This window comes from Sceloporus undulatus, chromosome 4, assembly GCF_019175285.1.
Source record: "Sceloporus undulatus isolate JIND9_A2432 ecotype Alabama chromosome 4, SceUnd_v1.1, whole genome shotgun sequence".
NCBI classification, from domain to species: Eukaryota; Metazoa; Chordata; class Lepidosauria; order Squamata; family Phrynosomatidae; genus Sceloporus; species Sceloporus undulatus.
In genome coordinates, this window is record NC_056525.1 from 134,649,465 (window position 1) to 134,662,783 (window position 13,319).

The window sequence follows — 13,319 nt, forward strand, 5'->3', positions numbered from 1 at the left end:
AAAGTCTGCTTGAAAAACTGGCTCACGGGGCACAATATTCCAGAGTGCCACCACTATCATGCTATCACTAATATTATTAACTTTGAATCTTGGATGTAGGAGATGGTTAACAGTGAAACTAGTTGCAACAATATTATTTCAGTTGTGTGCCTTAAAGTTATTTCCAGCTTATAGCGAGCATAAGATGATCCCTTTCACAGGGATTTCATGGCAAGATTTGCTCATGGCAAGTCTTTGCCTTCCTCTGAGGCTGAGAGTGTGACCTGCCCAAGGTCACCCAGTGGGTTTCCATGGCTGAACAGAACTTGAAGTCTGGTCTCCCAGTACCCTAGTTCAACACTCAAACCACTGTGCCACACTGGCTCTCAGTTATCAAGTACAGTGGGGCCTTCTCTTACACGGGGGAATCTGTAAGAGGAATTCCACGTATGCTCGCACCTCATTGTAAACAATGGGTCGCGTGCTTGCAATGCGGTGTGGCGCATGTGCCATGGGCACGGGCGCCATTTGTTCAATCACACGGATTGAATGGGCGTATAATGCACCCACGTGGGCGCACTGTACACCATTTTTAAATATATTTCATTTAGCACTTGATAACAAGGATTGCATTAAAAGGTTTTTCTGTTTTGGTTTGTTTTTTGCAAATACTTCAATCACAAACAAAACCCCTAATCTCACACTCCCCCTTAACAGAGACAAACAAACTAGGGAGCCCTGGTGGCACAGTGGTTAAATGCCTGTACTACAGCCACTCACAAACCGCAAGGTTGCGATTTTAATACCAGCCAAGGGCTCCAGGGTTGACTCAGCCTGGCATCCTTCCAAAGTTGCAAAAAGAGTACCCAGCTTGGCAGCAATTAGCTTACACATTGTAAACCGCTTAGGGAGTACTTAAGTGTGCCGATGAGCTGTATAGAAATGTGCTTGCTATTGTTAAACTATATAAACTATTTCTGTACACCAAGACCAACAACATAATTATAAAATTCTCATAGTCTTCTTCATTGTTACTACCCATAACCAGGTGAAAGGAAATAATAATAATCAATATTCAATAGCTGAGTTTTTCAGCCCTTCTCCACGCCCTCCATTTTCTCCCTCCCTGTCACATAGTTTTCATATCACTGGGCTCCACTCTTTTTTTCCCTTCTGGGCTTTGCCCCACTATGAAGGTTTTAAAAAAACATTAATAGTTAAGAACCTCCTGGCACCACCAGTTCCTACTTTGTGAGTCTCAGGCTTTGGGATACTGCCAAATTGGCAAGCTCACCGACATACTTTGGGAATGGTTTACATTTTGGGAGATTCTGGAAAGGAAATAATAATCTTTAAAACTCCGTCCAACTTTTTTTTCCTTCTAAAATGAAAGTCATTCCTGGAGAACCAGAGAGGAGTCAATATACCTTTGCCAAGCACACTGTTTGCTCCTGCGTTGGTTAAACTTACAGAAATTTGAGAATCCCAAGCACATTATAATGAACAGCACAAGGATATCCACAGGGTTTCAGGCCTCTCTGTTAATTTGGTTTATGGGAAGTATTTCCATTCCTGCAGCATGCAACAGTTTCCAAGCATTTGGTTTTGTTTAGTAGCTCCAAAGCTGTAACATTTTTTTCCTGCCAAGTGAAACTAAGCTTTTGCTGTGATCTTAACTCTTTGTGGAGAAGCAAGATGAATTCATCTTTTCGTAGCTACACATGAAATGCAATGGAATTGATGTAAACTTATCTTCTTTAGTTACCTCACTCTTTTTGATTTTGTTTTGTATCAGGAGGATTCAAACAAGGTCAGAGATCTAACCCTAATTCATGGGAAGCGGGGACTGCTTAATCCCTGTATTAGTATAAAAGTTTGTGAGAGAAATTTTCAACCTACTTTGTTCTGTTAAGCAGAAACTGAGCAGCAGGAGACTGTTTTGTTTTGGCCACACTAAAATAAGCTTCTCTTATTACATGCCAGATTGCTCTTAAAATATAAAAACAGTGCTGGTTAAAAACAAAAGTGATTGAATTCAGGCTTTGCATCTTAGAGAAGCTTCACAATCTATTAAATGAGTACTGTGCAGCCTAGCCTCCATTTCTGTCTTACTCTAAAGTAACCATCTGCAGGACCAGTAAAGATCAAAAGGGGTTTTTTTTTTGGGGGGGGAGGTGTTGCATGCCTTCAAGTCGCCTGTCAACATATGACGGTCTCATGGATTTTTATATAGTTTTCTTCGGCAAGAAGTGGTTTTGCCTTCCTCTGAACTATAGCTTAAAGCACCTGGTAATTCCTTGGCAGTCTCCCATCCAAATACTAACCAGGGCAAAAAGACTTACACGCATTTTTATTGCGGTCAGTTTTCAGTTTTAGCTTTTGTAAAATGAACTGAGTTTGCTTATATCATAGAAACCTTGTGCATTATGAATTAAAGGATATCTAGTAATAGGGGGATATTACCTTCAATTTGATGAGGAGAGTCAGAGGTTTTGTTAGTTTTGTTGGTGGTGGTGGTGGTGTTATATCAGCACTGCTGTTTCTTTTTGTTTTCAGTTTTTGTATGACGATTTTTGAGTCACACACACACACACACACACACACACACACACACAGAGAGAGAGAGAGGTGTAAAGGTAGTCCCTTGACATGAATGTCTAGCTGTAACTGACTGTAGGGGGTGGTGCTCATCTCCGTTACTAAGCCAAAGAGCTAGTGTTGTCTAAACACGATTCTGGTGGTCATGTGGCCAGCATGACTGTACCGAACACTGTTACCTTCCCACTGAAGTGATACCTATTTAGCTACCTGTATTTGCATGCTATTGAACTGCTAGGTTGGCAGAAGCTAGGACTAGTGACAAGTGCTCACCCCATCATGCAGCATTCGGGCCTCAACCTGCTAACCTTCCCATCTTCCGATCGTCAGAATTGGCGTCTTAATCACTAAGCATCCCGCATATACATACATACACAAACCTGTAATTGTTTTTGTGTTATTTGTGTTTAATAAAAATGAATTTAAAAGAAACACAAGTACTAAGCAGGGCTGATCCTGCTTAGCTTCCAAGATCAGTTAAAATCTAATGCCTTTAAAGTGTGAATAGGGGAGGTTTCAGCCTCACACATACGCACACAATTTCCTTCCCCCATAAACTACTCCTCTCTCCGCAAGAGCTCAAGGGGAGGGGTCTTCCATTGGCATAACGCTGGCAACTGTCCATTTGGCAACCTTGTCCATGTAGAAATTTACAAAGCCTGTACAGCATACTGACCTTCTCCTGGCCATCTCTTTTGATTTATTTGTTCCTCTGTTTGAGTCAGTTTGAAGACTTGGCAGAAGTGGAAATAGCATAGTGTTATGCAAAGCCAGGCAGTGGCATTTCCCTGACTCAGCAAAAACCTTTCATGCTTTCCCAGGAAACAACCTTCCAACTTGCCTGAATACCTTTAAAAGAAAATGCAGCGCACTCTCAGCAAAGCCCTTGCTGCCTGCAGATGTATGACGGCACCCACAGCCAAGGCTGTTTCAGAGCTATTCATAAATACCAGCATCACCGCCCCTGGTTCCAATGCATGAAGATTAGTCTATGCTGAGACCAACTGCAAAAGCAGCAACCATGCCAACGACATTAAAAGAGGGAATTATAATTGCAAAAAAAAGGGGGGGGGGGGCGGGCGGAGAGAAAACTGTAACGGAGAAAGGAAAAATACAATGAAAGGGGTGGACAAAAAGACGAGGCTAAATGTTTTATCTGATTCCAGAAATCCATCCAGTATGATAAAATTGGCAGCTGCAAGCCCAAGTGTCCCTGTGTCAAGGTATTGGACATCAGTTTCCGCTCTGTACATTTAGTACCAAGTACCAGGTCAATAACAGCAAATGGTGATTGATAAATTGCAGTAGGATTTATACACTTCAGCCCTGCCGTAAAAATGCAAATACCAGAGGGCTCCAAAAAAAAGGATGCTCCACTCCCTTGCAATTTAGCCATAATTAGAGTACTACTTATTCAGATTCCCAGAAGAATAAGTGATCACAGTGCCCTTAAAAGGTAATCCCTCTAGTTCATAGGGTTAATGCTGCCAGTCCACACGGTGTGGCCCAATTCTTTCTATCTACTGATAATGCTTTACTCAATAACCAATGTAGGGTTTAGGAACAATCCCTTCAATTGAGAGCAATTAGCTTGGTTTGGAACTTCCGTTTTTTCCTGGCTGTGAAACACAGGGAATTGGCAGCTGCCAGAGATGCTGGGATCCATGCTTAGTTCTAACATCATCCATTTGCTGCTGCCTACTTCTCTTTCTTAAAGTAGTCCAACGTTTGGGAAGGAGAGAAAGAACTACACTAGCATTGTCACATGGTGTGTCTTGATTTCACCAGGAAGATCTATGGCCCTATACAGACAGGCCAAAATAAAGCTGCTTCAGGTCACTTTGGAGGTATGGTGTTTCAATGATGCATGTGTCCTAAGAGTCCGGAAGCTGCACCGAAGCTGCACTCCAGTTGGAGTGTGGCTTTGGAGCGGCTTCTGGACTCTTGGGATGCATGTATCATTTAAACAGCATACTTGCAAAGTGACTCGAAGCAGCTTTATTTTGGCCTGTCTGTATCAAGCCTATGTGATTTTACTTAATACAGTTCTTTCATCAGAATGTCTCCCTATTTATTTTGTAAAAAATCCACAGCAATAGTCTTCTTATTGATAAGTTTAAAAGCAACACTCCTCTCATTTTTACGTTACAAAATGCACAGCATGAGCCAGCACTTGAACCATGAGATATTCCTCCTCTACTACACAATAAGGCCACATTCCTCTAACTAAAAAAATAAAGTTAAGTTACAATGAAAAAACAGTGAGGTTATGACTTATAAAGTTTCAGCTGTAATTTACTTATACTTTTTGTATTAAAAAATGGGGTTAATTACAAATAACTAGATGTCTCTAACAAATTACAGTTGGCCCTTCTTATACACAGATTATTTATACACGGATTCAAGCATCCACAGTTCAAAAATGTTCCCAAAAAGTATAAATTTCAAATATCAAACCTTGATTTTCCATTTTTTATAAGGGACACCATTTTGATATGTCACTATATTTATTGGGACTTGAGCATCCATGGATTTTGTTATACACGGGGGATCTTGGAACCAAACCCAGTGTATAACAAGGGTCCACTGCACTTCCAAGTTGTGGTCATGCTAAACCTGAACCCCCTTTCCCTGTTTCACTTGAGATTGCTGATTATTGTTGTTATTTGTACATTTATTTCTATCCTGCCTTTTCTCCAGTTCAGGACTCAAAGCAACTTACAAATTAATAAAACAGTTCAATTATGTTTGTGCTTTACTTCCATACGTTGCATGAATTTATTCTTTGGTCACCTGTCTTCTTCCAGTTTAAAAGCTAGGTTGATGGCTTTCTTTTGACTAGGAAAAGATCATTCTTTCTCTGAGGCTGAACAGGCCACCACTGGAAGCACTGGGTTGGAGACACGGCAACTGCACACCATGTCCAGGAGTAGATGTGAGTGAATACTCTTTAGCCCAGTTGGTCCCAGAATCTGACTGTCTGGAAGGATGATGGCACTCAACCTGCTCCCGCCAAGGCACAGCCAGAGGGCAGATGCCTTCACCTCCATGTGAGGTGGCACTAGTGGCTAGAGGTTTTTGCCAGCTGCTGTCTTTCCTTTATGCAGTTGTTCATATGCTGGTTATTTCCAGAGTGGATTACAAAAGTGCTCCCTACAAGGGGCCATTAAAAGGAGTGCCGATACTAGAACTCCCAAATTCTGCTGCTTGATGAAAGTTATAAGATGAAGGGAGAGAGAATTAGATGGCAACGGACACATACATAAGGTGAAATCAGGTAGAATTGGCTCTTTGAAATCAACAAAATGTCCTTTCATACCATAACTGTTCTAAGTCAAACAAACAAACAGCAACAAAGAATTTTAGGAAAGTTCACTTCTTCCCTAAATTCATTAAGGGATAGCCTTTATTTGTCCTTATAGTGTTCTTCTTTAACCTACATAGACGTCCCTGTTTCTCAATAATAACTCATCTGATATATTTTTAGTAACATTGCTTGCCAATTAAGCTAGCACAAGTTTAACAGTCTTATCAAGTGCCAGTGGTTTAATTTGTTCTCATTTTTAGTCTCAGCTAGAAGAGCCATAAATAATTTAGTAGCCTGGGGAGTGTGTGCATGAGAAAGATATGACCTAACCCTCCCTCCCAAATCCTACTTCCCAGCAGAGCACACAACACCAGTGCTAAGCTTACCAGTGGTTTCTATCCCAGTCAGTCATTATTGGTCCAGGGAATCAGACGGCTTCATCCCAAGACCAAGCTGGTGGACTGAAGAACTTGCCCATTTCCGAAGCAACTGGTTTATGGGAGAATCCTGGCATGATAGCTCACATCAAGGATGAGGCAAGGATTCCATTGCCTTCCCTCTCCAGATCACATTCTGGTGGGGTGGCAAATCTTGTTATTGATCTGTTTGGAGATGTATGGTGAGTGAAAGCAGCTCCCATTCCAAGGGTTGGAGACTCAGACAGACCCTCCATTAGCCATATTAGGTTCACAGGGCAAAGATTCCCCTGCCCTGCTGTACAAACCGGAGCCTGACTATGCTTCCTGCTTCCTTTTTAAAAGAAAGGCAGGGACTATCTTGTCTTGATTTACTGATCTGTAACCCATTTTCTTTTGCAATGGGCAAAAATGCTGTAAATAAATAAATGATCCTATATGGAAGGTGGCCTACAGGCTCAGAACCCCCTTGTCCACTGACACACTTCTAGCCACCAGCCCACTCTCATCCAGTACACAGGAAGAGAAAGGGTTCAGGGACCAGTGTGAGGAGAGCTCTTCCAGGTAAAGGAAGGTTCTGGACCAGTCAAGGTCCCTCCCATGTCGAAAAGTGCCAGACATGAAGGTCACCATAAAGCAAGGGGTGTTTGACAACTAAACATACTAGGAATAAGATTAGCCCACACCACAATGCAGCTGCATCACCCATTGTTTGAATTCATGGGGAGGGAAGATCATTTATTCCTCTCCACTTTATTCAGGACTTATGTTCACTGATCTTCAAGTGGGGTTTTTCTTTTCAGGAAGAACACACTGGATCCACCAGTAAGGCTTCCAGGCAGATCCATCAGGACAAAAGCAGCTTGTAGGGAAAGCCTGGCAAATTAATCAGAGCCTGATTTCCAGTACATGTTTTTTTTTCCCTGCCAGGGGCTCTCCAGCAAAGAGGCCTTTGGACCTGACTGGTGCCAAATTGTGCTTTTTTTCTTGACCTTGTTGGGGTCAGGTGCAAGAGGCCTCAATCTGTTTCCAGCAGTGGAACTCATTAATTGCCATGTGACCCATACACTTCCTTCTGTCTAACTCAGACCAGATGGCTCTGTCCTGCTAGGGGGCAGAGGGCAAGTCACCAAGGGCTGGACAAATATTTGTCAAGTCCAGGAGATAAATACCCTACTTGCACCAGATCCCACTGATCTTGGAAGCTAGCAGGGCCAGCTCTGGTTAGTACTTAGATCAGAGACTGCCAATGAATGCCAGGTGCTAGAAGTTATGTTTCAAAGGAAGGAACTGGCAAAACCACCTCTGAGTATTCCTTGCCAAAGCAAACCCTATGAAATTGTCGACCATAGGTTGACAAGTGATTTAAAAGTGCATGCACACACACACATAATGAATGAGATAAAACAGCATATTACGATACCTGGGGAGAGTCCTATTCAGAAATTTGCCTTCAGGGGTCCCTGATCACAAGGAAGTTTTTTAGTATTTCCTAGGTAGGAAATGTCTGAATAGTAACCCTGTGGCATGGAGTCAGGGGGGCACAGAGGCATGTGTGCCCTGCTGCCTATTCATTGCAAGCCCCCACATATTCAACTTAATTTCTGAGCAGAGAAGAAAAGAGCTGGGAGTTGGACTCTGGCTTGAAAAGATACTAACCATCTCCATAAGGCTAATGTAAGAAGCCTGCAGATAATTTTTAAAATGCATTACTAGTTTTATTATTATGTTGTTGTTATGATTCCCATGTAATTTTATTCATAATGTTAGTATTTTATTGATTGTAAATTGTAATTGTATTTGTATATTGGTATTTATTTTATTGGATGTTGTCCCGCCTCGATCCGCAGGGAGAGGCAGGAAATATTATTTATTTATATATTATATTATATTATATTATGTTATATTCCTCCAAGGATCTCCACAGCATTGTCTGATTTTTCCTACTCTATTTATCCATGTGACAGTCCTCTAGCCCAGCATGGCCAAGGTCCCCATGACAGCCTTATGACTGATTGAGAGTTTCAGTCTCAATCTCCTAAATCCTAGTCCAGCACCCTGACCAGCATTGTCTGGTGGCTTCCACACTAAATCTAGGTTTGAGTATGACCTCTAAAGGAGCTATCCAAGGGGCTGAATTTACCACCATAGGTTCAGCACATGGGGTAGCTTCTTTAAAGTTAAAAATCAAACTTATAATATGGAAGCCATGAGCTGCCGCTGCTAACCTCTCCACTCTGTCCTCAGCAGTAGCTACTCTGCCTCAGACAATAAATGAACACTCAGCAAGTCGCTATGTGAGCCGTGGTTTTCCCATGAGGCTCCAGAGTACCTACTATGGTGACAGAAAGATGTATGTTTATATATATTTTTAATATTGCCATTTCATATGCAGAGCACTTAAAACAGCCAATTACCCTAAATTTAACACATTCCAAGGTCATTCAGAAATTCAAAGTATTTGCATTGTGAAGTATTTGCATTACAAGGAACCATTTGAAAGGCCATTCTCTAGTACCGTGATGGCGAACCTATGGCAGGCGTGCCATGGGTGGCACGCAATGCCATTTCCCCAGGCTTGGAGCGAGGGAGAAGGCAGAACGGGCGCGCATGTGCCTGTTCCGCCTCCTCCCTGCCATTTTGGGGCCTCCCGCTGTCTCTCTGAGACAGCGGGAAGCCAGAAAATGGCTCCTGGGAGGAGACAGCGCGTGCGCGCCTGGCTCCGCCTCCCAGCCCTCTTTCCTCACGGCTTCCCTTTGCTCCGTGCAAAGGGGCTCCATGGAGCCCTTTTGTGTGAAGCGAAGGGCCGAAGAGAAGGGGACTGGGACGTGTGACCAGCCTCTTTCTCCTCGGCCTCCCTTCACTCCGTGACAAAGGGCTCCATGGAGGCCTTTCGCACGGAGCAAAAGATCAAGGAAGAAAGTGCTGGCGGCCTCCTCCTCTGGCCTGCGGGGCTTCGCCAGGCTGGAGGTGTCCTTTGGAGGACACCTCCAGCCTGGCGAAGCCCCGAGGACAGGAGCAGGGCCTGCGGACCCTTTGCTCCTGCCCCCCACGGGCCCTTACTGGTCCCCAGCTGTCTCTGAGAGACAGCTGGAGGCCAAGGGAAGGGCCAGAGGAGCAGGCACGCGTCTGTCACCCCTCCCCCAATTTCCCCCAACTTCCAGCTGTCTCTCAGAGACAGCTGGAGGCCGTGAAAGGGCGTGAGGGAAATCCCCGCCCCTAGAGGGTGGACGCCCCTCCCTTGAAGGGTGGAAGCCCCGCCCTCAGAGGGTGGAAGCCCCCGCCTCTGGCACAGGCCCCCACCCCCGGAGGGCGGAAGCTCCACCCTAGGCACGGCGAACAAAAAAGGTTCGCCATCACTACTCTAGTAGATCCAAGGCTATGAAGTATTAATACTATGAGATAACACAATGGATCCATGCCTCAAATTCTGAGGCCCAGATCCTTCCAGGTTTCTCATAGACTGTTATAATTTCATCTTCCTCCAAATCTACAAAAATAACACCTCTCATCCTTCTTCATACACTCTGCTGTAAACATGAAGGATCAATCTCTTCATGGTGGGTCACAACAACTTAGTTTTTCACATGGAGTTTTCCCAAAAGCAGTGCCAAACCAAGGTTCAAATCCATGGTGCTCCGTCTTGATGTGAAAAAAGAAAGATCTGGGAGAGTCTCATGATCTTTGCATGAGCACGCATAGGACCAGTCTTAAATCAAAGAATCATAGAGTTGAAAGAGACCCCAAGGGCCATCCAGTCCAACCCCCTGCCATGCAGGAACTCACAATCAAAGCATCCCCGACCAATGGCCATCCAGCCTCTGTTTAAAAACCTCCAAAGAAGGAGACTCTGCCACTTTCCAAGGCAACATATTTCACTGTAGAACAGCTCTTACTCTCAGGAAGTTCCTCCTAATGTTGAGGTGGAATCTCTTTTCCTGGAGCTTGCATCCATTATGCTGTGTTCTCGTCTCTGGAGCAGCAGAAACAATCTTGCTCCATCCTCAATGTGACATTCCTTCAAATACTGAAACAGGGCTATCAGATCACCCCTTAACCTCTTCTCCAGACTAAACATATCCAGCTCCCTAAGTCTTTCCTCATAAGGCATGGAATCAATAGCCTTCAGCACTGGAATCCTGTAGTGAACAGAAGTATACCAGTATGTATACCAATGACTTAAGGATCAGAGCTGAACAGGAACTGAGATCCATTGAGTAGAGCCTGTAAAATCTTCATTGTGCTAACAGGAGAGGCACAAAAGTCCACACACTCACTGTAGCTCAGATTCAACAGCACAAAGTGTTTCATTGTATATAACAAGTAGGGCTCTAAAACCTCAGAGCACTGTGGTGGCTCAGGGCATGGCCCTCGCAGTCACACAGCCTCCTAATTTTAACAGGCAGTCATGAGAAAACTCTTGACTCATCATAGCTCACAGATCTCAAAAACACAAGAGATCATAACAATGTGTGAGTGCATGTGCCTTTAGGTTGCCTGTTGACTTATAGCAACTCCATGAATTCCATAGAGTTTTCTTAGGCAAGGAATACTCAGAGGTGGTTTCCCCAATTCCTCCTTCTGAAATATGGTGGTATCTCCATATTCACTGGGATCAGGGTTGAAGGACCATCGTGAATGTGGAAAAACTCACAAATAAAGAAAAAACTATTCTTTTGACCTGAGAGAATACTTCACTAGGAATCTCCAGGTCCTTCAGTCCAACTCTACAGTCAACATCTGGCAAACATTGATCATAAAATCATGCTGGAGGACCTACAAATGCCAGAGAAGTCTTTTCTCTAGGAACTTCAAGATTCTCCAGCACAACTCTATGGTCAACTTCCAGCAGAGCTGCGCTGGAAGACTTAGGAAAATATCACATGACTCAAACTGGAAGTATAATCCAGTGTCATCCTGAACGGAATCATGCATATTCACATTATTGCGCGAAAGGGTACCACGCGCGATCGCTGGCAGTCCTAACGCGCTCCGAATGCAATCACACGTCAATCCACAGTTAAGTAAATTCAGTGAACTAGCGAAGTCACAAACCCAATTCCTAGGCAACTTTGCACTCAGTGCGCTGTTGTTTAGTGTGATGTGCATGTCTTCCTTTGGTCCTGGTTCCCCCCTCCCTCAGTCTGCAAGGGGGGTTCCCATGAAGCCACGCTGCAATTCTGCTTCAATTTTGCTTCCACTTGTCCTTCAGCATTGCTGGGGGGGGGGGGGCTGCTGCCTGCTAATTAAGAGGCATGGACCTTCGAGATGAATATTATATGAATCATTTTATGAGCAGATAACAATGGTAATGTTTAATGAGGACCTGTTTGACTGACATTGTTACATTATATTCCATGCACACAGATTCGAGATGTGATCTATTGATGAATTTGGACTTCATTCCAAAACAACAACAACCAACCCATGAGAATAGCATCCCAATATCCATGATTTTGAGCCAGAGCAGCCACATGAGGCAGTAGAGCCACAATTTCTCCTAGCATGCAAAATATAGAGGCCAGCTGTCACCTGACAGTTTATTTTGGTAGAGTGTCTTTGTGTAAAAACAAGGGTCCATATTCTTGTTTTCCATGTAAAAATAAAGATCCTTTATGTAAAAACAAATATGCATATTACATATCAAATTGTTGGGCCCCAGCTATGTCACAAAGCAAAGTATTGACTGTGGCCCTTATCACATGTGAAACTGGAACTCTAATCCAAAGCCCTTCTGTGGCCCTTCCATAGCGAGGGCGAAGCAGAGTCACTTCGAATACAAGGCAATTCACGTGATGAATTATCATACTTGAAGAACGAAATTGTGGCCATTCCTGAGTCAAAGCGGAGCAAGCGCACATTGAATTACCACACCGGATTCAACTATCCGAATTGGGACCCTTGTGCATACTCCGTGGGGGTCTGAATGCATTGTGAACCTTTGCACTTCAGGGGTGAAGAAGGGGGCCACTTCCTGGTTCCAGTTTCATGTGAATGCTAGCCTCAAGTGAATGACAGCTTCACATTTCTTCTTCCCTTCTATTTTATTCTATTTTTTACTCAATTTACTCTAGAATGTGTCCTGGGTTCTGTCAGATTTCCCCGCATCCCCCTGAACTGCTTCCTGCAAATGTATCCGGTTTCCCTTATTCTCCATGCTTCTTAAAGTACCACCTCCCTGAATCCAATCCACTCTCCTTTCCTTTGTAACAGTTGCCTTCTCTTAGGTTGCATCCGCACTGGGGAAATAATCCGGTTTGACTCCATTTTAACTGTCCTGGCTCAGTACTATGGAATTCTAGGAGTTGGAGTTTGCTGTGGGGTCCTTGGCTTCAGGCTATGGAATTCGGGAGTTGGAGTTTGTTGCTCCCCCAGCCTCCAATGGCCCCCTCCGTTGCTCCCATCTCTCCCTCCAGCCTCCTGTTTTATTCCCTTCATCGATGTCAGCTACACCCACCTCCGTTCTTGAAGGAGCACCGGAAGCAAATGGGGCAAAATTACAGCACAGCATCATGGGAAATGTGGGACTTTGGAGGCTTGGGGAGGTGTACCAGGACAGAAGCAAAGTTGCATTCCACATCAGACCAATTCAGAGTGAAATCGAAGTGAGCTTAGAAGCAATTTTTGTGAATTCGCTTGTTACTGAATTCACCAAAATGAGGAGTCACTTTGGATTGACTGCGGAAGCGCCTCAGAACAACCCCCATAGAAAGCAATCAAGTGTGATAATACATCACGTTTTAGTCTGAATCCGCATGGTTGGACCCGCAGTTGCGTCGGAACAGAGCTGCAAAACCCTCCGTGTGATAAGGCTCTGTGTGCAGTTTTGATGCTGTGAAACAAACTGATGTGCATTCTGACTCTTATGGGGTATTTTCATGTGAAGTGGATCCATGTTCTGCACTGTGGTTTGTTTTGGCAGGTAAGCGCTGTAGCTCATTGCTGAGTTGGGTGGATTTTATTCTGTAGTAGACTGGGCTACATCCGGTTACCAGAGCCCTGGGAGGGTCCATCCACTG